Source organism: Andrographis paniculata, unplaced genomic scaffold (genome assembly GCF_009805555.1).
Source record: "Andrographis paniculata isolate CXL003 unplaced genomic scaffold, ASM980555v1 Contig64END, whole genome shotgun sequence".
In the NCBI taxonomy this organism is placed as follows: Eukaryota; Viridiplantae; Streptophyta; class Magnoliopsida; order Lamiales; family Acanthaceae; genus Andrographis; species Andrographis paniculata.
This window is the reverse complement of record NW_026137600.1, coordinates 2,301,364-2,322,856: the sequence shown is the minus strand read 5'-3', so window position 1 is coordinate 2,322,856 and position 21,493 is coordinate 2,301,364. Positions and strand designations below refer to the sequence as shown.

At 33.8% G+C, this 21,493-nt stretch overlaps 4 non-coding genes across 4 annotated transcripts; all 4 read left to right on the top strand.

Moving 5' to 3' along the window:
* The first annotated feature begins 701 nt into the window (after positions 1-701).
* On the top strand, positions 702-863 carry LOC127261942 (U1 spliceosomal RNA). Its single transcript, XR_007841034.1, has one exon. It is a non-coding gene; the product is annotated as a U1 spliceosomal RNA (small nuclear RNA).
* A 5,581-nt stretch (positions 864-6,444) lies between these two features.
* On the top strand, positions 6,445-6,606 carry LOC127261941 (U1 spliceosomal RNA). The gene has a single exon (XR_007841033.1). It is a non-coding gene; the product is annotated as a U1 spliceosomal RNA (small nuclear RNA).
* Positions 6,607-12,186: 5,580 nt separating this feature from the next.
* LOC127261940 (U1 spliceosomal RNA) lies at positions 12,187-12,348 on the top strand. Its single transcript, XR_007841032.1, has one exon. It is a non-coding gene; the product is annotated as a U1 spliceosomal RNA (small nuclear RNA).
* Positions 12,349-17,928: 5,580 nt separating this feature from the next.
* LOC127261938 (U1 spliceosomal RNA) lies at positions 17,929-18,090 on the top strand. The gene has a single exon (XR_007841031.1). It is a non-coding gene; the product is annotated as a U1 spliceosomal RNA (small nuclear RNA).
* The last annotated feature ends 3,403 nt before the right edge of the window (positions 18,091-21,493 follow it).

Here is a 21,493-nt window from a genome sequence, read left to right as displayed (position 1 = left end):
TTTTGGCAAATTTGCTTATAATACACTTGGTTTCGTGAAAAGTCTACACTTGGTTTCTCTTATAATTTAGAAATTACATAAGAGTTCTTCTGCTTTAGAAAATATTGGAAAAAAATTTCTAAAAATTGTACGAAATTTTTTGTATTTTCGAAAATATTACACAGGTGGAGGGAGTTATAACTCAAGTGGTTGATCACTCATTTGACATCCTTGAGGTTGGCGGTTCAATCTCACGATGATACTTCATGCAATTTTTAAATTATGACAAAGAATTATGTAGATTATTTAAATTACATGTGAGTTATGACTAATTTTGCTTAGTATTTTGTATGAAATATAGTAAGATGTGATCTTTCGTATGTATAGAATACGTGAGTTGGATATAATTCTTGCGAAGAGGCGTCGCTTTACCTAGAAAAAACAAGACACGGCCAATTATATGACATGGTGATATGCGATGCTAACCTTCCTGATCTACGATAATTCTGTATACTTTTTCCGCAAGCCAATCAAGGAGAAAGAAGTGAAATACTTACGCGAGAATGTGGTTGGAAAAGGAAAGAAGCGGCAACACGAACCGGAAGAGTTTTTTATTTAAGGAAGAGGGCAAGATTATTTAGTCTCCTATCCCACGTCCTGAGAGAAATCAATCAGAATCAAAAAAGAAAATTATATAATCAGAAGAGAGGGTATTGAGGCACATACTTACCTGAATGGGGTCGATGGGCTATCAACGAGGTCCATGGCCTAGGTTGGTGACCTCCATTGCACTCGGGAGGGGTACTCGCCTAAGGTCGGCCCAAAGTGGTCGAGTCTGCGTTATAATTTGTGGTAGCCGGGGCCTGCGTTCGCGCGGCCCCTACCGGTCTTAGTATTGTAATTTGTGACTTGTAAGTTTGTTTATCTCTTTACTTGATGGCTTTTTGTGGTGGTTAAGAGGATAAAAATAATTATTGAAAGAAAAATTAAGACAGGATGTAATTCTTTTAAATAGTTGAAGAAAAAAAAAAATCCTTGTTGGGTGAAAATGGTGCGGCTTCGAGAGAATATAAGTAATTTTATGTTTGGGAGCGATATGGATACAACGGAGCACTACCAACTGTATTTTGCTCAGCAAAAAGACCATCTTCTTCAATGTCGGCAACAAGAGATTGCAGCTGCAGCGGAAACAATTCATTATATCGTAGGCACAGAAATTAGAAAAAGTCTATCGATGCCGGAAATGTTATTCTTGAGGACAAAGAAGATCACTTCAATCGGCCAATGTGCAGGGACAGACGTCATTCTTGAAGACGAAGGCAGGCTTAATTAATTCGATCAGCTATGTAAAGAATTTGGTGGTTAATTAATTCGAATTAGGGCTCCAAGGCATATCGAGCATCGACTCAAAAGAGACATCACTGCCATATTATAATTTAATAATTTTAAGAAGGTTTAAAGGTGTAGACATGTCTCTTGTCGTATGCATGCAATTATTAAATCATCATAACCCAACAATAATTTATTTAATAACAACAACTAATTTCCCCCTAATTTTATTTATTTATTACTATTTATTTTTAGTTAGTTTGTTTGTAACTAACTAAATTCAGATTAGGGTTTATTCTATCCAAAACACCTCATTCTCCCGCCTTTGTGTTTTACAAATATTTACTATATTAAATTTTTTAAAATTAAAAAAATAATATTACTAATCAGTGTCTATATATACACACAGAAGGACATTAAAAAAATAATACTACTAATTAATATCTATATATATAGACACAGAAGGACAGTTCTTTTACATTAGCACGTACGTCAACATTTGTTCTTCACGCAAGATTTACAACACAAAATATGAATATGGATTACTGCGTCCCTTTCTCAGTGAAAGTCTTAATTGTAGACATGGATCTGACTGCCTTGAACGTTCTGTCAAATTATCTTCTCAATTATGACTATTCAGGTAAGAATACATCCTTCTTGATGTACAACCTTCCTTCGCGGTCAAATTCTGTTTTCATTGTAAATTCTACTCAAATCCGTTTGCATCCAATTTTGTTCTCATTTCCTTTCTAAGTCCCACATTCATTGTGAGATTTACCAAGGAAATGATAACATAATTGAATGGTGAAGAGAGTAATATTTTTTTGTTTAAGTTTTCCAATTTCGAATTCGACAGTGGAAATAACTGTTAGATGTGTGCAGTGAACATGTGTAGTTCAATGCAAGGGATGTTGAAGTGGCTGGAGAAAGAAAAAGATTTCGACTTGATAATATGTGACGCGGACCTTCCTGATCTCAATGTTAGCAATTTTCTCGCCTACGTCGCAACTGTGATGAATCTCAGAGTAATAAGTAAGTATCGTCTGTCTCCTCAATTATTTCAGTTAATACAATCACCTCCTAATTTTGATACGTCGGACTGCATATGCAACTGATTTATGTATATATGCAGTGATGTCCGTCAATGGGTCAGAAAGCAAGGTGATCCAAATGGTGGATGGTATTTGTTCATTTTACTACCCGAAGCCAATCGAGGAGAATCAAGCGAGATACTTATGGCAATATGTGATCGGGAAACAAAAGCAGCAGCAGCAACAGCCCACATTGGTGACGGAAGAGCAGCATGGACATGAATTCGACCATGCAGGTCCCTCCTCGTCGTCGAAGAGAAGAAGAAGTGACAGAGAATTAAGTAGTTACGAACAAGGAGAGTCTTCCTCCAAGAAGGAGAGGGTATTATGGAATGATGAGCTCCACGACAAGTTCTGTGAAGTGATAGAACAGCTCGGAGGAATCGATGGTACATTCATATCATATTCATGTTCATCTTAATTATTAAATCTTATTTAATTGGATGGGTTTTATCAATTATTTAACTAACTAGGTTTTGGTTTGTTTTATTTATTTTTGTTATTCAGACGCTACACCAAAGTTAATAGAGAAGGCGATGAATACACCATGGTTGACAAGGCAACATATCTCGAGCCATTTGCAGAAATACCGCCTCAAATTGAAGGCCGGAAAAGAAGCGATAAGAAAGAAGCACAATCACTTTGAGAGGGTACAGTCTTCGGAGATGATTCAGCGTCAGCCTCAGCCTCAGCCTGCATTCCAACGAGAACAAAAAAGGAATGTCTATTCAATTTCGGAGAATATTCTGTCGGTAACTAAAATCGGCCTAAATGGTCGACCTTGCAGTACTACTACTAGTGCGATGCCGATGCCGATGCAGCAGAATTTAATGAATCAAAGTAGTCATAAGATGGCGCCATGTCATGTTTGGTCGGATGCTTCCCCGTCCTACACCAAAGACGACTGCCCCCAAGTCCAAATCCCGAGCGATTCTCCTTCTAATGTGCAGAAGAATTATTCGACAGAGAATAACGCAAATACTAATTATGATGTATGGGATCAGCAGCCGACTGCAGAGCCATCGTGTCCTCGGCTGCAAGTGCAACCTGCAGCCCCAAAGACCCTTGAGTTGGATGAAAATTTTCTTGGTCTGCCAGACCATTTCTTCGAGGAAGAATCTTGTCAGAGACTAATGAATGATCTAGACCAACCATGCTATCCTCACGGTCAGACGCCGACGACGGATGATCCTAACATGCAAAATCGAAATAATAATACTTTGATGGAGACTATTGTAAATAGTCATGATCAGAATCAGGATCAGCCTTTGGACAGCTCAGTCGTCGTTAATAGTGATGAGGTGCAATCCCAACTCCAACCCGAATGGTTCGGCAATAATCTTTTTTACCGTACATGAATTATGGAAATAGGAATCTTGATATTAATATTGATATTGATATTACCACTGTTGTCTGCTGGCAAGCTTATCGAATGGGAAGAAAACTTTGTTTTGTATTCTTATTCTATTTTTCAGATGTAATTTGTTTTCTATTATATTTTTGGAATTGTATACATTTTCATCAATTATGGCTTTTTTTTTCTGTATAATTTATAATAAATTTTATATTGATTATTAATCTTAAATTTACGTCTATTCCATTTATAATAAAGGACTTTCTTACACCAATAATTATATTATCTTTAATTTAACAAACATTTTCTCAAACAACTGCTTTTTGTGAACAATGATTTTCGCTGTATAAGTAGATTGGTCTACAATTTATATTTTCTCAAACCAAATCAAAATCAGAGTTGCTTTCAATAAATACGAGTTTGATTCATAAAAAATAAAGAATACATATAAGCAACTGAATGTCTATAAATAATTGAATGTTTGTATGTGAATTTATAAAATAAATTAGGAATCCGAGCAAAATCAACAATTGTCTTTTGACAAATTGCTAACTCACCTTGTTTTCACAATCGAATATTGATAATAAAGTAGTGTGTCAAACTATACTGCTTATTCGAAAAGATCTATTATCATTAAAAAGATGCATATAACTGCTTACTCCCTAGCTGACTTTCCTTTGAGTCAATCAGCAGCCTTAAGTCACACACAATCTTCTAATATATGAAATTAACTGATATACACAATAGAGAATCAATTCATAAAATATATTATATTATTTATTGTTAATTAATTTATTGACTTATTTAAATAATCAAGTAGTCCGAGAAAATATTAAATGTAGCGGAATTATATTCAAAATATACCACTAAAATAAACTATAAATTTAATATAATAAATATTTATAATCGAATTTAAACAAATGCAGATTGCCAAAAATACATGCTACTGTATTTCAAATTTAATTAGATCCTCAAACAAATCAGAATTAATCTTATTTAATAAAATCAGCAATAATAATAAAAAAAATTATTTCAATGGGCAATTGGAACCGAAATAACATTTTATTTATTTATTTAATTCAAACATAGAGACACTCATATAGATAAATTGAATGGATTGAAATTTAACTACTAATGCATTTAAAAATTAATGAGTCAAAAAATTATAAAAAAGTCAAATAGTTAAATATTCTAACATAAAATAATACTTCCTCTGTCACTAACTCAACAGGGTCTTTTGGGATTTTCCTATAGATTAAGAAATAATACTCCCTTTCGTCCTATGATGTCCCATTTACAGTAGACACATATTTAGGAATGTATACTAATTAAAAAATAATTAAGAATCTATTAATAAAAATAATTATAGTATGATAAAAATAATTATAAATTAAAATTAAGATAACTAATTAGTCTAATTAAAATTTAAAAAATTATAAATTAAAATATTTAAAATGAGATTAAAATGTATAATTCTTGAAAGTGAAAAAGTAAGTGGGATAAACGGAAATTGAAAGTTAGGGAAATCGTGTAAGAGTTTTTGACATTTTTTGTCACTTATATTGTATATGTAACGTTATATTTATAATTTAAGTAAAAATTAGGATATTTTAGTATTAGCGTATAATTATTTTTTCTAAAATAAAAAGTAGATACTTTGAAGTAGGATAAACGAAAATGGTAAAAAAAATTTACTTTGAATTGAGACACGAAAAAAATATACACTTACTTTACACTAAAAATTATTTTATCAAATAACGCTGGTCAATGAAGCCTATATATAAAGAAGGCATGCAAAGGCCGCGCTGCACAGAGAGTAATGTAGTATTGAGTGTTAAATGATGAGATGCTCCTTTTATGAGAAAAAAAATGGCAGCCGATGCGAGTTCTGATCGTCGACAAAGATGTGACCTCCATTGCTAATTTGCTGAAGATCCTTTGCAAGTGCATTGTTCTGGAGGTGATCGAGAACAATTATTTGATATAATATTTTTGGCAAATTTGCTTATAATACACTTGGTTTCGTGAAAAGTCTACACTTGGTTTCTCTTATAATTTAGAAATTACATAAGAGTTCTTCTGCTTTAGAAAATATTGGAAAAAAATTTCTAAAAATTGTACGAAATTTTTTGTATTTTCGAAAATATTACACAGGTGGAGGGAGTTATAACTCAAGTGGTTGATCACTCATTTGACATCCTTGAGGTTGGCGGTTCAATCTCACGATGATACTTCATGCAATTTTTAAATTATGACAAAGAATTATGTAGATTATTTAAATTACATGTGAGTTATGACTAATTTTGCTTAGTATTTTGTATGAAATATAGTAAGATGTGATCTTTCGTATGTATAGAATACGTGAGTTGGATATAATTCTTGCGAAGAGGCGTCGCTTTACCTAGAAAAAACAAGACACGGCCAATTATATGACATGGTGATATGCGATGCTAACCTTCCTGATCTACGATAATTCTGTATACTTTTTCCGCAAGCCAATCAAGGAGAAAGAAGTGAAATACTTACGCGAGAATGTGGTTGGAAAAGGAAAGAAGCGGCAACACGAACCGGAAGAGTTTTTTATTTAAGGAAGAGGGCAAGATTATTTAGTCTCCTATCCCACGTCCTGAGAGAAATCAATCAGAATCAAAAAAGAAAATTATATAATCAGAAGAGAGGGTATTGAGGCACATACTTACCTGAATGGGGTCGATGGGCTATCAACGAGGTCCATGGCCTAGGTTGGTGACCTCCATTGCACTCGGGAGGGGTACTCGCCTAAGGTCGGCCCAAAGTGGTCGAGTCTGCGTTATAATTTGTGGTAGCCGGGGCCTGCGTTCGCGCGGCCCCTACCGGTCTTAGTATTGTAATTTGTGACTTGTAAGTTTGTTTATCTCTTTACTTGATGGCTTTTTGTGGTGGTTAAGAGGATAAAAATAATTATTGGAAGAAAAATTAAGACAGGATGTAATTCTTTTAAATAGTTGAAGAAAAAAAAAATCCTTGTTGGGTGAAAATGGTGCGGCTTCGAGAGAATATAAGTAATTTTATGTTTGGGAGCGATATGGATACAACGGAGCACTACCAACTGTATTTTGCTCAGCAAAAAGACCATCTTCTTCAATGTCGGCAACAAGAGATTGCAGCTGCAGCGGAAACAATTCATTATATCGTAGGCACAGAAATTAGAAAAAGTCTATCGATGCCGGAAATGTTATTCTTGAGGACAAAGAAGATCACTTCAATCGGCCAATGTGCAGGGACAGACGTCATTCTTGAAGACGAAGGCAGGCTTAATTAATTCGATCAGCTATGTAAAGAATTTGGTGGTTAATTAATTCGAATTAGGGCTCCAAGGCATATCGAGCATCGACTCAAAAGAGACATCACTGCCATATTATAATTTAATAATTTTAAGAAGGTTTAAAGGTGTAGACATGTCTCTTGTCGTATGCATGCAATTATTAAATCATCATAACCCAACAATAATTTATTTAATAACAACAACTAATTTCCCCCTAATTTTATTTATTTATTACTATTTATTTTTAGTTAGTTTGTTTGTAACTAACTAAATTCAGATTAGGGTTTATTCTATCCAAAACACCTCATTCTCCCGCCTTTGTGTTTTACAAATATTTACTATATTAAATTTTTTAAAATTAAAAAAATAATATTACTAATCAGTGTCTATATATACACACAGAAGGACATTAAAAAAATAATACTACTAATTAATATCTATATATATAGACACAGAAGGACAGTTCTTTTACATTAGCACGTACGTCAACATTTGTTCTTCACGCAAGATTTACAACACAAAATATGAATATGGATTACTGCGTCCCTTTCTCAGTGAAAGTCTTAATTGTAGACATGGATCTGACTGCCTTGAACGTTCTGTCAAATTATCTTCTCAATTATGACTATTCAGGTAAGAATACATCCTTCTTGATGTACAACCTTCCTTCGCGGTCAAATTCTGTTTTCATTGTAAATTCTACTCAAATCCGTTTGCATCCAATTTTGTTCTCATTTCCTTTCTAAGTCCCACATTCATTGTGAGATTTACCAAGGAAATGATAACATAATTGAATGGTGAAGAGAGTAATATTTTTTTGTTTAAGTTTTCCAATTTCGAATTCGACAGTGGAAATAACTGTTAGATGTGTGCAGTGAACATGTGTAGTTCAATGCAAGGGATGTTGAAGTGGCTGGAGAAAGAAAAAGATTTCGACTTGATAATATGTGACGCGGACCTTCCTGATCTCAATGTTAGCAATTTTCTCGCCTACGTCGCAACTGTGATGAATCTCAGAGTAATAAGTAAGTATCGTCTGTCTCCTCAATTATTTCAGTTAATACAATCACCTCCTAATTTTGATACGTCGGACTGCATATGCAACTGATTTATGTATATATGCAGTGATGTCCGTCAATGGGTCAGAAAGCAAGGTGATCCAAATGGTGGATGGTATTTGTTCATTTTACTACCCGAAGCCAATCGAGGAGAATCAAGCGAGATACTTATGGCAATATGTGATCGGGAAACAAAAGCAGCAGCAGCAACAGCCCACATTGGTGACGGAAGAGCAGCATGGACATGAATTCGACCATGCAGGTCCCTCCTCGTCGTCGAAGAGAAGAAGAAGTGACAGAGAATTAAGTAGTTACGAACAAGGAGAGTCTTCCTCCAAGAAGGAGAGGGTATTATGGAATGATGAGCTCCACGACAAGTTCTGTGAAGTGATAGAACAGCTCGGAGGAATCGATGGTACATTCATATCATATTCATGTTCATCTTAATTATTAAATCTTATTTAATTGGATGGGTTTTATCAATTATTTAACTAACTAGGTTTTGGTTTGTTTTATTTATTTTTGTTATTCAGACGCTACACCAAAGTTAATAGAGAAGGCGATGAATACACCATGGTTGACAAGGCAACATATCTCGAGCCATTTGCAGAAATACCGCCTCAAATTGAAGGCCGGAAAAGAAGCGATAAGAAAGAAGCACAATCACTTTGAGAGGGTACAGTCTTCGGAGATGATTCAGCGTCAGCCTCAGCCTCAGCCTGCATTCCAACGAGAACAAAAAAGGAATGTCTATTCAATTTCGGAGAATATTCTGTCGGTAACTAAAATCGGCCTAAATGGTCGACCTTGCAGTACTACTACTAGTGCGATGCCGATGCCGATGCAGCAGAATTTAATGAATCAAAGTAGTCATAAGATGGCGCCATGTCATGTTTGGTCGGATGCTTCCCCGTCCTACACCAAAGACGACTGCCCCCAAGTCCAAATCCCGAGCGATTCTCCTTCTAATGTGCAGAAGAATTATTCGACAGAGAATAACGCAAATACTAATTATGATGTATGGGATCAGCAGCCGACTGCAGAGCCATCGTGTCCTCGGCTGCAAGTGCAACCTGCAGCCCCAAAGACCCTTGAGTTGGATGAAAATTTTCTTGGTCTGCCAGACCATTTCTTCGAGGAAGAATCTTGTCAGAGACTAATGAATGATCTAGACCAACCATGCTATCCTCACGGTCAGACGCCGACGACGGATGATCCTAACATGCAAAATCGAAATAATAATACTTTGATGGAGACTATTGTAAATAGTCATGATCAGAATCAGGATCAGCCTTTGGACAGCTCAGTCGTCGTTAATAGTGATGAGGTGCAATCCCAACTCCAACCCGAATGGTTCGGCAATAATCTTTTTTACCGTACATGAATTATGGAAATAGGAATCTTGATATTAATATTGATATTGATATTACCACTGTTGTCTGCTGGCAAGCTTATCGAATGGGAAGAAAACTTTGTTTTGTATTCTTATTCTATTTTTCAGATGTAATTTGTTTTCTATTATATTTTTGGAATTGTATACATTTTCATCAATTATGGCTTTTTTTTTCTGTATAATTTATAATAAATTTTATATTGATTATTAATCTTAAATTTACGTCTATTCCATTTATAATAAAGGACTTTCTTACACCAATAATTATATTATCTTTAATTTAACAAACATTTTCTCAAACAACTGCTTTTTGTGAACAATGATTTTCGCTGTATAAGTAGATTGGTCTACAATTTATATTTTCTCAAACCAAATCAAAATCAGAGTTGCTTTCAATAAATACGAGTTTGATTCATAAAAAATAAAGAATACATATAAGCAACTGAATGTCTATAAATAATTGAATGTTTGTATGTGAATTTATAAAATAAATTAGGAATCCGAGCAAAATCAACAATTGTCTTTTGACAAATTGCTAACTCACCTTGTTTTCACAATCGAATATTGATAATAAAGTAGTGTGTCAAACTATACTGCTTATTCGAAAAGATCTATTATCATTAAAAAGATGCATATAACTGCTTACTCCCTAGCTGACTTTCCTTTGAGTCAATCAGCAGCCTTAAGTCACACACAATCTTCTAATATATGAAATTAACTGATATACACAATAGAGAATCAATTCATAAAATATATTATATTATTTATTGTTAATTAATTTATTGACTTATTTAAATAATCAAGTAGTCCGAGAAAATATTAAATGTAGCGGAATTATATTCAAAATATACCACTAAAATAAACTATAAATTTAATATAATAAATATTTATAATCGAATTTAAACAAATGCAGATTGCCAAAAATACATGCTACTGTATTTCAAATTTAATTAGATCCTCAAACAAATCAGAATTAATCTTATTTAATAAAATCAGCAATAATAATAAAAAAAATTATTTCAATGGGCAATTGGAACCGAAATAACATTTTATTTATTTATTTAATTCAAACATAGAGACACTCATATAGATAAATTGAATGGATTGAAATTTAACTACTAATGCATTTAAAAATTAATGAGTCAAAAAATTATAAAAAAGTCAAATAGTTAAATATTCTAACATAAAATAATACTTCCTCTGTCACTAACTCAACAGGGTCTTTTGGGATTTTCCTATAGATTAAGAAATAATACTCCCTTTCGTCCTATGATGTCCCATTTACAGTAGACACATATTTAGGAATGTATACTAATTAAAAAATAATTAAGAATCTATTAATAAAAATAATTATAGTATGATAAAAATAATTATAAATTAAAATTAAGATAACTAATTAGTCTAATTAAAATTTAAAAAATTATAAATTAAAATATTTAAAATGAGATTAAAATGTATAATTCTTGAAAGTGAAAAAGTAAGTGGGATAAACGGAAATTGAAAGTTAGGGAAATCGTGTAAGAGTTTTTGACATTTTTTGTCACTTATATTGTATATGTAACGTTATATTTATAATTTAAGTAAAAATTAGGATATTTTAGTATTAGCGTATAATTATTTTTTCTAAAATAAAAAGTAGATACTTTGAAGTAGGATAAACGAAAATGGTAAAAAAAATTTACTTTGAATTGAGACACGAAAAAAATATACACTTACTTTACACTAAAAATTATTTTATCAAATAACGCTGGTCAATGAAGCCTATATATAAAGAAGGCATGCAAAGGCCGCGCTGCACAGAGAGTAATGTAGTATTGAGTGTTAAATGATGAGATGCTCCTTTTATGAGAAAAAAAATGGCAGCCGATGCGAGTTCTGATCGTCGACAAAGATGTGACCTCCATTGCTAATTTGCTGAAGATCCTTTGCAAGTGCATTGTTCTGGAGGTGATCGAGAACAATTATTTGATATAATATTTTTGGCAAATTTGCTTATAATACACTTGGTTTCGTGAAAAGTCTACACTTGGTTTCTCTTATAATTTAGAAATTACATAAGAGTTCTTCTGCTTTAGAAAATATTGGAAAAAAATTTCTAAAAATTGTACGAAATTTTTTGTATTTTCGAAAATATTACACAGGTGGAGGGAGTTATAACTCAAGTGGTTGATCACTCATTTGACATCCTTGAGGTTGGCGGTTCAATCTCACGATGATACTTCATGCAATTTTTAAATTATGACAAAGAATTATGTAGATTATTTAAATTACATGTGAGTTATGACTAATTTTGCTTAGTATTTTGTATGAAATATAGTAAGATGTGATCTTTCGTATGTATAGAATACGTGAGTTGGATATAATTCTTGCGAAGAGGCGTCGCTTTACCTAGAAAAAACAAGACACGGCCAATTATATGACATGGTGATATGCGATGCTAACCTTCCTGATCTACGATAATTCTGTATACTTTTTCCGCAAGCCAATCAAGGAGAAAGAAGTGAAATACTTACGCGAGAATGTGGTTGGAAAAGGAAAGAAGCGGCAACACGAACCGGAAGAGTTTTTTATTTAAGGAAGAGGGCAAGATTATTTAGTCTCCTATCCCACGTCCTGAGAGAAATCAATCAGAATCAAAAAAGAAAATTATATAATCAGAAGAGAGGGTATTGAGGCACATACTTACCTGAATGGGGTCGATGGGCTATCAACGAGGTCCATGGCCTAGGTTGGTGACCTCCATTGCACTCGGGAGGGGTACTCGCCTAAGGTCGGCCCAAAGTGGTCGAGTCTGCGTTATAATTTGTGGTAGCCGGGGCCTGCGTTCGCGCGGCCCCTACCGGTCTTAGTATTGTAATTTGTGACTTGTAAGTTTGTTTATCTCTTTACTTGATGGCTTTTTGTGGTGGTTAAGAGGATAAAAATAATTATTGGAAGAAAAATTAAGACAGGATGTAATTCTTTTAAATAGTTGAAGAAAAAAAAAATCCTTGTTGGGTGAAAATGGTGCGGCTTCGAGAGAATATAAGTAATTTTATGTTTGGGAGCGATATGGATACAACGGAGCACTACCAACTGTATTTTGCTCAGCAAAAAGACCATCTTCTTCAATGTCGGCAACAAGAGATTGCAGCTGCAGCGGAAACAATTCATTATATCGTAGGCACAGAAATTAGAAAAAGTCTATCGATGCCGGAAATGTTATTCTTGAGGACAAAGAAGATCACTTCAATCGGCCAATGTGCAGGGACAGACGTCATTCTTGAAGACGAAGGCAGGCTTAATTAATTCGATCAGCTATGTAAAGAATTTGGTGGTTAATTAATTCGAATTAGGGCTCCAAGGCATATCGAGCATCGACTCAAAAGAGACATCACTGCCATATTATAATTTAATAATTTTAAGAAGGTTTAAAGGTGTAGACATGTCTCTTGTCGTATGCATGCAATTATTAAATCATCATAACCCAACAATAATTTATTTAATAACAACAACTAATTTCCCCCTAATTTTATTTATTTATTACTATTTATTTTTAGTTAGTTTGTTTGTAACTAACTAAATTCAGATTAGGGTTTATTCTATCCAAAACACCTCATTCTCCCGCCTTTGTGTTTTACAAATATTTACTATATTAAATTTTTTAAAATTAAAAAAATAATATTACTAATCAGTGTCTATATATACACACAGAAGGACATTAAAAAAATAATACTACTAATTAATATCTATATATATAGACACAGAAGGACAGTTCTTTTACATTAGCACGTACGTCAACATTTGTTCTTCACGCAAGATTTACAACACAAAATATGAATATGGATTACTGCGTCCCTTTCTCAGTGAAAGTCTTAATTGTAGACATGGATCTGACTGCCTTGAACGTTCTGTCAAATTATCTTCTCAATTATGACTATTCAGGTAAGAATACATCCTTCTTGATGTACAACCTTCCTTCGCGGTCAAATTCTGTTTTCATTGTAAATTCTACTCAAATCCGTTTGCATCCAATTTTGTTCTCATTTCCTTTCTAAGTCCCACATTCATTGTGAGATTTACCAAGGAAATGATAACATAATTGAATGGTGAAGAGAGTAATATTTTTTTGTTTAAGTTTTCCAATTTCGAATTCGACAGTGGAAATAACTGTTAGATGTGTGCAGTGAACATGTGTAGTTCAATGCAAGGGATGTTGAAGTGGCTGGAGAAAGAAAAAGATTTCGACTTGATAATATGTGACGCGGACCTTCCTGATCTCAATGTTAGCAATTTTCTCGCCTACGTCGCAACTGTGATGAATCTCAGAGTAATAAGTAAGTATCGTCTGTCTCCTCAATTATTTCAGTTAATACAATCACCTCCTAATTTTGATACGTCGGACTGCATATGCAACTGATTTATGTATATATGCAGTGATGTCCGTCAATGGGTCAGAAAGCAAGGTGATCCAAATGGTGGATGGTATTTGTTCATTTTACTACCCGAAGCCAATCGAGGAGAATCAAGCGAGATACTTATGGCAATATGTGATCGGGAAACAAAAGCAGCAGCAGCAACAGCCCACATTGGTGACGGAAGAGCAGCATGGACATGAATTCGACCATGCAGGTCCCTCCTCGTCGTCGAAGAGAAGAAGAAGTGACAGAGAATTAAGTAGTTACGAACAAGGAGAGTCTTCCTCCAAGAAGGAGAGGGTATTATGGAATGATGAGCTCCACGACAAGTTCTGTGAAGTGATAGAACAGCTCGGAGGAATCGATGGTACATTCATATCATATTCATGTTCATCTTAATTATTAAATCTTATTTAATTGGATGGGTTTTATCAATTATTTAACTAACTAGGTTTTGGTTTGTTTTATTTATTTTTGTTATTCAGACGCTACACCAAAGTTAATAGAGAAGGCGATGAATACACCATGGTTGACAAGGCAACATATCTCGAGCCATTTGCAGAAATACCGCCTCAAATTGAAGGCCGGAAAAGAAGCGATAAGAAAGAAGCACAATCACTTTGAGAGGGTACAGTCTTCGGAGATGATTCAGCGTCAGCCTCAGCCTCAGCCTGCATTCCAACGAGAACAAAAAAGGAATGTCTATTCAATTTCGGAGAATATTCTGTCGGTAACTAAAATCGGCCTAAATGGTCGACCTTGCAGTACTACTACTAGTGCGATGCCGATGCCGATGCAGCAGAATTTAATGAATCAAAGTAGTCATAAGATGGCGCCATGTCATGTTTGGTCGGATGCTTCCCCGTCCTACACCAAAGACGACTGCCCCCAAGTCCAAATCCCGAGCGATTCTCCTTCTAATGTGCAGAAGAATTATTCGACAGAGAATAACGCAAATACTAATTATGATGTATGGGATCAGCAGCCGACTGCAGAGCCATCGTGTCCTCGGCTGCAAGTGCAACCTGCAGCCCCAAAGACCCTTGAGTTGGATGAAAATTTTCTTGGTCTGCCAGACCATTTCTTCGAGGAAGAATCTTGTCAGAGACTAATGAATGATCTAGACCAACCATGCTATCCTCACGGTCAGACGCCGACGACGGATGATCCTAACATGCAAAATCGAAATAATAATACTTTGATGGAGACTATTGTAAATAGTCATGATCAGAATCAGGATCAGCCTTTGGACAGCTCAGTCGTCGTTAATAGTGATGAGGTGCAATCCCAACTCCAACCCGAATGGTTCGGCAATAATCTTTTTTACCGTACATGAATTATGGAAATAGGAATCTTGATATTAATATTGATATTGATATTACCACTGTTGTCTGCTGGCAAGCTTATCGAATGGGAAGAAAACTTTGTTTTGTATTCTTATTCTATTTTTCAGATGTAATTTGTTTTCTATTATATTTTTGGAATTGTATACATTTTCATCAATTATGGCTTTTTTTTTCTGTATAATTTATAATAAATTTTATATTGATTATTAATCTTAAATTTACGTCTATTCCATTTATAATAAAGGACTTTCTTACACCAATAATTATATTATCTTTAATTTAACAAACATTTTCTCAAACAACTGCTTTTTGTGAACAATGATTTTCGCTGTATAAGTAGATTGGTCTACAATTTATATTTTCTCAAACCAAATCAAAATCAGAGTTGCTTTCAATAAATACGAGTTTGATTCATAAAAAATAAAGAATACATATAAGCAACTGAATGTCTATAAATAATTGAATGTTTGTATGTGAATTTATAAAATAAATTAGGAATCCGAGCAAAATCAACAATTGTCTTTTGACAAATTGCTAACTCACCTTGTTTTCACAATCGAATATTGATAATAAAGTAGTGTGTCAAACTATACTGCTTATTCGAAAAGATCTATTATCATTAAAAAGATGCATATAACTGCTTACTCCCTAGCTGACTTTCCTTTGAGTCAATCAGCAGCCTTAAGTCACACACAATCTTCTAATATATGAAATTAACTGATATACACAATAGAGAATCAATTCATAAAATATATTATATTATTTATTGTTAATTAATTTATTGACTTATTTAAATAATCAAGTAGTCCGAGAAAATATTAAATGTAGCGGAATTATATTCAAAATATACCACTAAAATAAACTATAAATTTAATATAATAAATATTTATAATCGAATTTAAACAAATGCAGATTGCCAAAAATACATGCTACTGTATTTCAAATTTAATTAGATCCTCAAACAAATCAGAATTAATCTTATTTAATAAAATCAGCAATAATAATAAAAAAAATTATTTCAATGGGCAATTGGAACCGAAATAACATTTTATTTATTTATTTAATTCAAACATAGAGACACTCATATAGATAAATTGAATGGATTGAAATTTAACTACTAATGCATTTAAAAATTAATGAGTCAAAAAATTATAAAAAAGTCAAATAGTTAAATATTCTAACATAAAATAATACTTCCTCTGTCACTAACTCAACAGGGTCTTTTGGGATTTTCCTATAGATTAAGAAATAATACTCCCTTTCGTCCTATGATGTCCCATTTACAGTAGACACATATTTAGGAATGTATACTAATTAAAAAATAATTAAGAATCTATTAATAAAAATAATTATAGTATGATAAAAATAATTATAAATTAAAATTAAGATAACTAATTAGTCTAATTAAAATTTAAAAAATTATAAATTAAAATATTTAAAATGAGATTAAAATGTATAATTCTTGAAAGTGAAAAAGTAAGTGGGATAAACGGAAATTGAAAGTTAGGGAAATCGTGTAAGAGTTTTTGACATTTTTTGTCACTTATATTGTATATGTAACGTTATATTTATAATTTAAGTAAAAATTAGGATATTTTAGTATTAGCGTATAATTATTTTTTCTAAAATAAAAAGTAGATACTTTGAAGTAGGATAAACGAAAATGGTAAAAAAAATTTACTTTGAATTGAGACACGAAAAAAATATACACTTACTTTACACTAAAAATTATTTTATCAAATAACGCTGGTCAATGAAGCCTATATATAAAGAAGGCATGCAAAGGCCGCGCTGCACAGAGAGTAATGTAGTATTGAGTGTTAAATGATGAGATGCTCCTTTTATGAGAAAAAAAATGGCAGCCGATGCGAGTTCTGATCGTCGACAAAGATGTGACCTCCATTGCTAATTTGCTGAAGATCCTTTGCAAGTGCATTGTTCTGGAGGTGATCGAGAACAATTATTTGATATAATATTTTTGGCAAATTTGCTTATAATACACTTGGTTTCGTGAAAAGTCTACACTTGGTTTCTCTTATAATTTAGAAATTACATAAGAGTTCTTCTGCTTTAGAAAATATTGGAAAAAAATTTCTAAAAATTGTACGAAATTTTTTGTATTTTCGAAAATATTACACAGGTGGAGGGAGTTATAACTCAAGTGGTTGATCACTCATTTGACATCCTTGAGGTTGGCGGTTCAATCTCACGATGATACTTCATGCAATTTTTAAATTATGACAAAGAATTATGTAGATTATTTAAATTACATGTGAGTTATGACTAATTTTGCTTAGTATTTTGTATGAAATATAGTAAGATGTGATCTTTCGTATGTATAGAATACGTGAGTTGGATATAATTCTTGCGAAGAGGCGTCGCTTTACCTAGAAAAAACAAGACACGGCCAATTATATGACATGGTGATATGCGATGCTAACCTTCCTGATCTACGATAATTCTGTATACTTTTTCCGCAAGCCAATCAAGGAGAAAGAAGTGAAATACTTACGCGAGAATGTGGTTGGAAAAGGAAAGAAGCGGCAACACGAACCGGAAGAGTTTTTTATTTAAGGAAGAGGGCAAGATTATTTAGTCTCCTATCCCACGTCCTGAGAGAAATCAATCAGAATCAAAAAAGAAAATTATATAATCAGAAGAGAGGGTATTGAGGCACATACTTACCTGAATGGGGTCGATGGGCTATCAACGAGGTCCATGGCCTAGGTTGGTGACCTCCATTGCACTCGGGAGGGGTACTCGCCTAAGGTCGGCCCAAAGTGGTCGAGTCTGCGTTATAATTTGTGGTAGCCGGGGCCTGCGTTCGCGCGGCCCCTACCGGTCTTAGTATTGTAATTTGTGACTTGTAAGTTTGTTTATCTCTTTACTTGATGGCTTTTTGTGGTGGTTAAGAGGATAAAAATAATTATTGGAAGAAAAATTAAGACAGGATGTAATTCTTTTAAATAGTTGAAGAAAAAAAAAATCCTTGTTGGGTGAAAATGGTGCGGCTTCGAGAGAATATAAGTAATTTTATGTTTGGGAGCGATATGGATACAACGGAGCACTACCAACTGTATTTTGCTCAGCAAAAAGACCATCTTCTTCAATGTCGGCAACAAGAGATTGCAGCTGCAGCGGAAACAATTCATTATATCGTAGGCACAGAAATTAGAAAAAGTCTATCGATGCCGGAAATGTTATTCTTGAGGACAAAGAAGATCACTTCAATCGGCCAATGTGCAGGGACAGACGTCATTCTTGAAGACGAAGGCAGGCTTAATTAATTCGATCAGCTATGTAAAGAATTTGGTGGTTAATTAATTCGAATTAGGGCTCCAAGGCATATCGAGCATCGACTCAAAAGAGACATCACTGCCATATTATAATTTAATAATTTTAAGAAGGTTTAAAGGTGTAGACATGTCTCTTGTCGTATGCATGCAATTATTAAATCATCATAACCCAACAATAATTTATTTAATAACAACAACTAATTTCCCCCTAATTTTATTTATTTATTACTATTTATTTTTAGTTAGTTTGTTTGTAACTAACTAAATTCAGATTAGGGTTTATTCTATCCAAAACACCTCATTCTCCCGCCTTTGTGTTTTACAAATATTTACTATATTAAATTTTTTAAAATTAAAAAAATAATATTACTAATCAGTGTCTATATATACACACAGAAGGACATTAAAAAAATAATACTACTAATTAATATCTATATATATAGACACAGAAGGACAGTTCTTTTACATTAGCACGTACGTCAACATTTGTTCTTCACGCAAGATTTACAACACAAAATATGAATATGGATTACTGCGTCCCTTTCTCAGTGAAAGTCTTAATTGTAGACATGGATCTGACTGCCTTGAACGTTCTGTCAAATTATCTTCTCAATTATGACTATTCAGGTAAGAATACATCCTTCTTGATGTACAACCTTCCTTCGCGGTCAAATTCTGTTTTCATTGTAAATTCTACTCAAATCCGTTTGCATCCAATTTTGTTCTCATTTCCTTTCTAAGTCCCACATTCATTGTGAGATTTACCAAGGAAATGATAACATAATTGAATGGTGAAGAGAGTAATATTTTTTTGTTTAAGTTTTCCAATTTCGAATTCGACAGTGGAAATAACTGTTAGATGTGTGCAGTGAACATGTGTAGTTCAATGCAAGGGATGTTGAAGTGGCTGGAGAAAGAAAAAGATTTCGACTTGATAATATGTGACGCGGACCTTCCTGATCTCAATGTTAGCAATTTTCTCGCCTACGTCGCAACTGTGATGAATCTCAGAGTAATAAGTAAGTATCGTCTGTCTCCTCAATTATTTCAGTTAATACAATCACCTCCTAATTTTGATACGTCGGACTGCATATGCAACTGATTTATGTATATATGCAGTGATGTCCGTCAATGGGTCAGAAAGCAAGGTGATCCAAATGGTGGATGGTATTTGTTCATTTTACTACCCGAAGCCAATCGAGGAGAATCAAGCGAGATACTTATGGCAATATGTGATCGGGAAACAAAAGCAGCAGCAGCAACAGCCCACATTGGTGACGGAAGAGCAGCATGGACATGAATTCGACCATGCAGGTCCCTCCTCGTCGTCGAAGAGAAGAAGAAGTGACAGAGAATTAAGTAGTTACGAACAAGGAGAGTCTTCCTCCAAGAAGGAGAGGGTATTATGGAATGATGAGCTCCACGACAAGTTCTGTGAAGTGATAGAACAGCTCGGAGGAATCGATGGTACATTCATATCATATTCATGTTCATCTTAATTATTAAATCTTATTTAATTGGATGGGTTTTATCAATTATTTAACTAACTAGGTTTTGGTTTGTTTTATTTATTTTTGTTATTCAGACGCTACACCAAAGTTAATAGAGAAGGCGATGAATACACCATGGTTGACAAGGCAACATATCTCGAGCCATTTGCAGAAATACCGCCTCAAATTGAAGGCCGGAAAAGAAGCGATAAGAAAGAAGCACAATCACTTTGAGAGGGTACAGTCTTCGGAGATGATTCAGCGTCAGCCTCAGCCTCAGCCTGCATTCCAACGAGAACAAAAAAGGAATGTCTATTCAATTTCGGAGAATATTCTGTCGGTAACTAAAATCGGCCTAAATGGTCGACCTTGCAGTACTACTACTAGTGCGATGCCGATGCCGATGCAGCAGAATTTAATGAATCAAAGTAGTCATAAGATGGCGCCATGTCATGTTTGGTCGGATGCTTCCCCGTCCTACACCAAAGACGACTGCCCCCAAGTCCAAATCCCGAGCGATTCTCCTTCTAATGTGCAGAAGAATTATTCGACAGAGAATAACGCAAATACTAATTATGATGTATGGGATCAGCAGCCGACTGCAGAGCCATCGTGTCCTCGGCTGCAAGTGCAACCTGCAGCCCCAAAGACCCTTGAGTTGGATGAAAATTTTCTTGGTCTGCCAGACCATTTCTTCGAGGAAGAATCTTGTCAGAGACTAATGAATGATCTAGACCAACCATGCTATCCTCACGGTCAGACGCCGACGACGGATGATCCTAACATGCAAAATCGAAATAATAATACTTTGATGGAGACTATTGTAAATAGTCATGATCAGAATCAGGATCAGCCTTTGGACAGCTCAGTCGTCGTTAATAGTGATGAGGTGCAATCCCAACTCCAACCCGAATGGTTCGGCAATAATCTTTTTACCGTACATGAATTATGGAAATAGGAATCTTGATATTAATATTGATATTGATATTACCACTGTTGTCTGCTGGCAAGCTTATCGAATGGGAAGAAAACTTTGTTTTGTATTCTTATTCTATTTTTCAGATGTAATTTGTTTTCTATTATATTTTGGAATTGTATACATTTTCATCAATTATGGCTTTTTTTTTCTGTATAATTTATAATAAATTTTATATTGATTATTAATCTTAAATTTACGTCTATTCCATTTATAATAAAGGACTTTCTTACACCAATAATTATATTATCTTTAATTAACAAACATTTTCTCAAACAACTGCTTTTTGTGAACAATGATTTTCGCTGTATAAGTAGATTGGTCTACAATTTATATTTTCTCAAACCAAATCAAAATCAGAGTTGCTTTCAATAAATACGAGTTTGATTCATAAAAAATAAAGAATACATATAAGCAACTGAATGTCTATAAATAATTGAATGTTTGTATGTGAATTTATAAAATAAATTAGGAATCCGA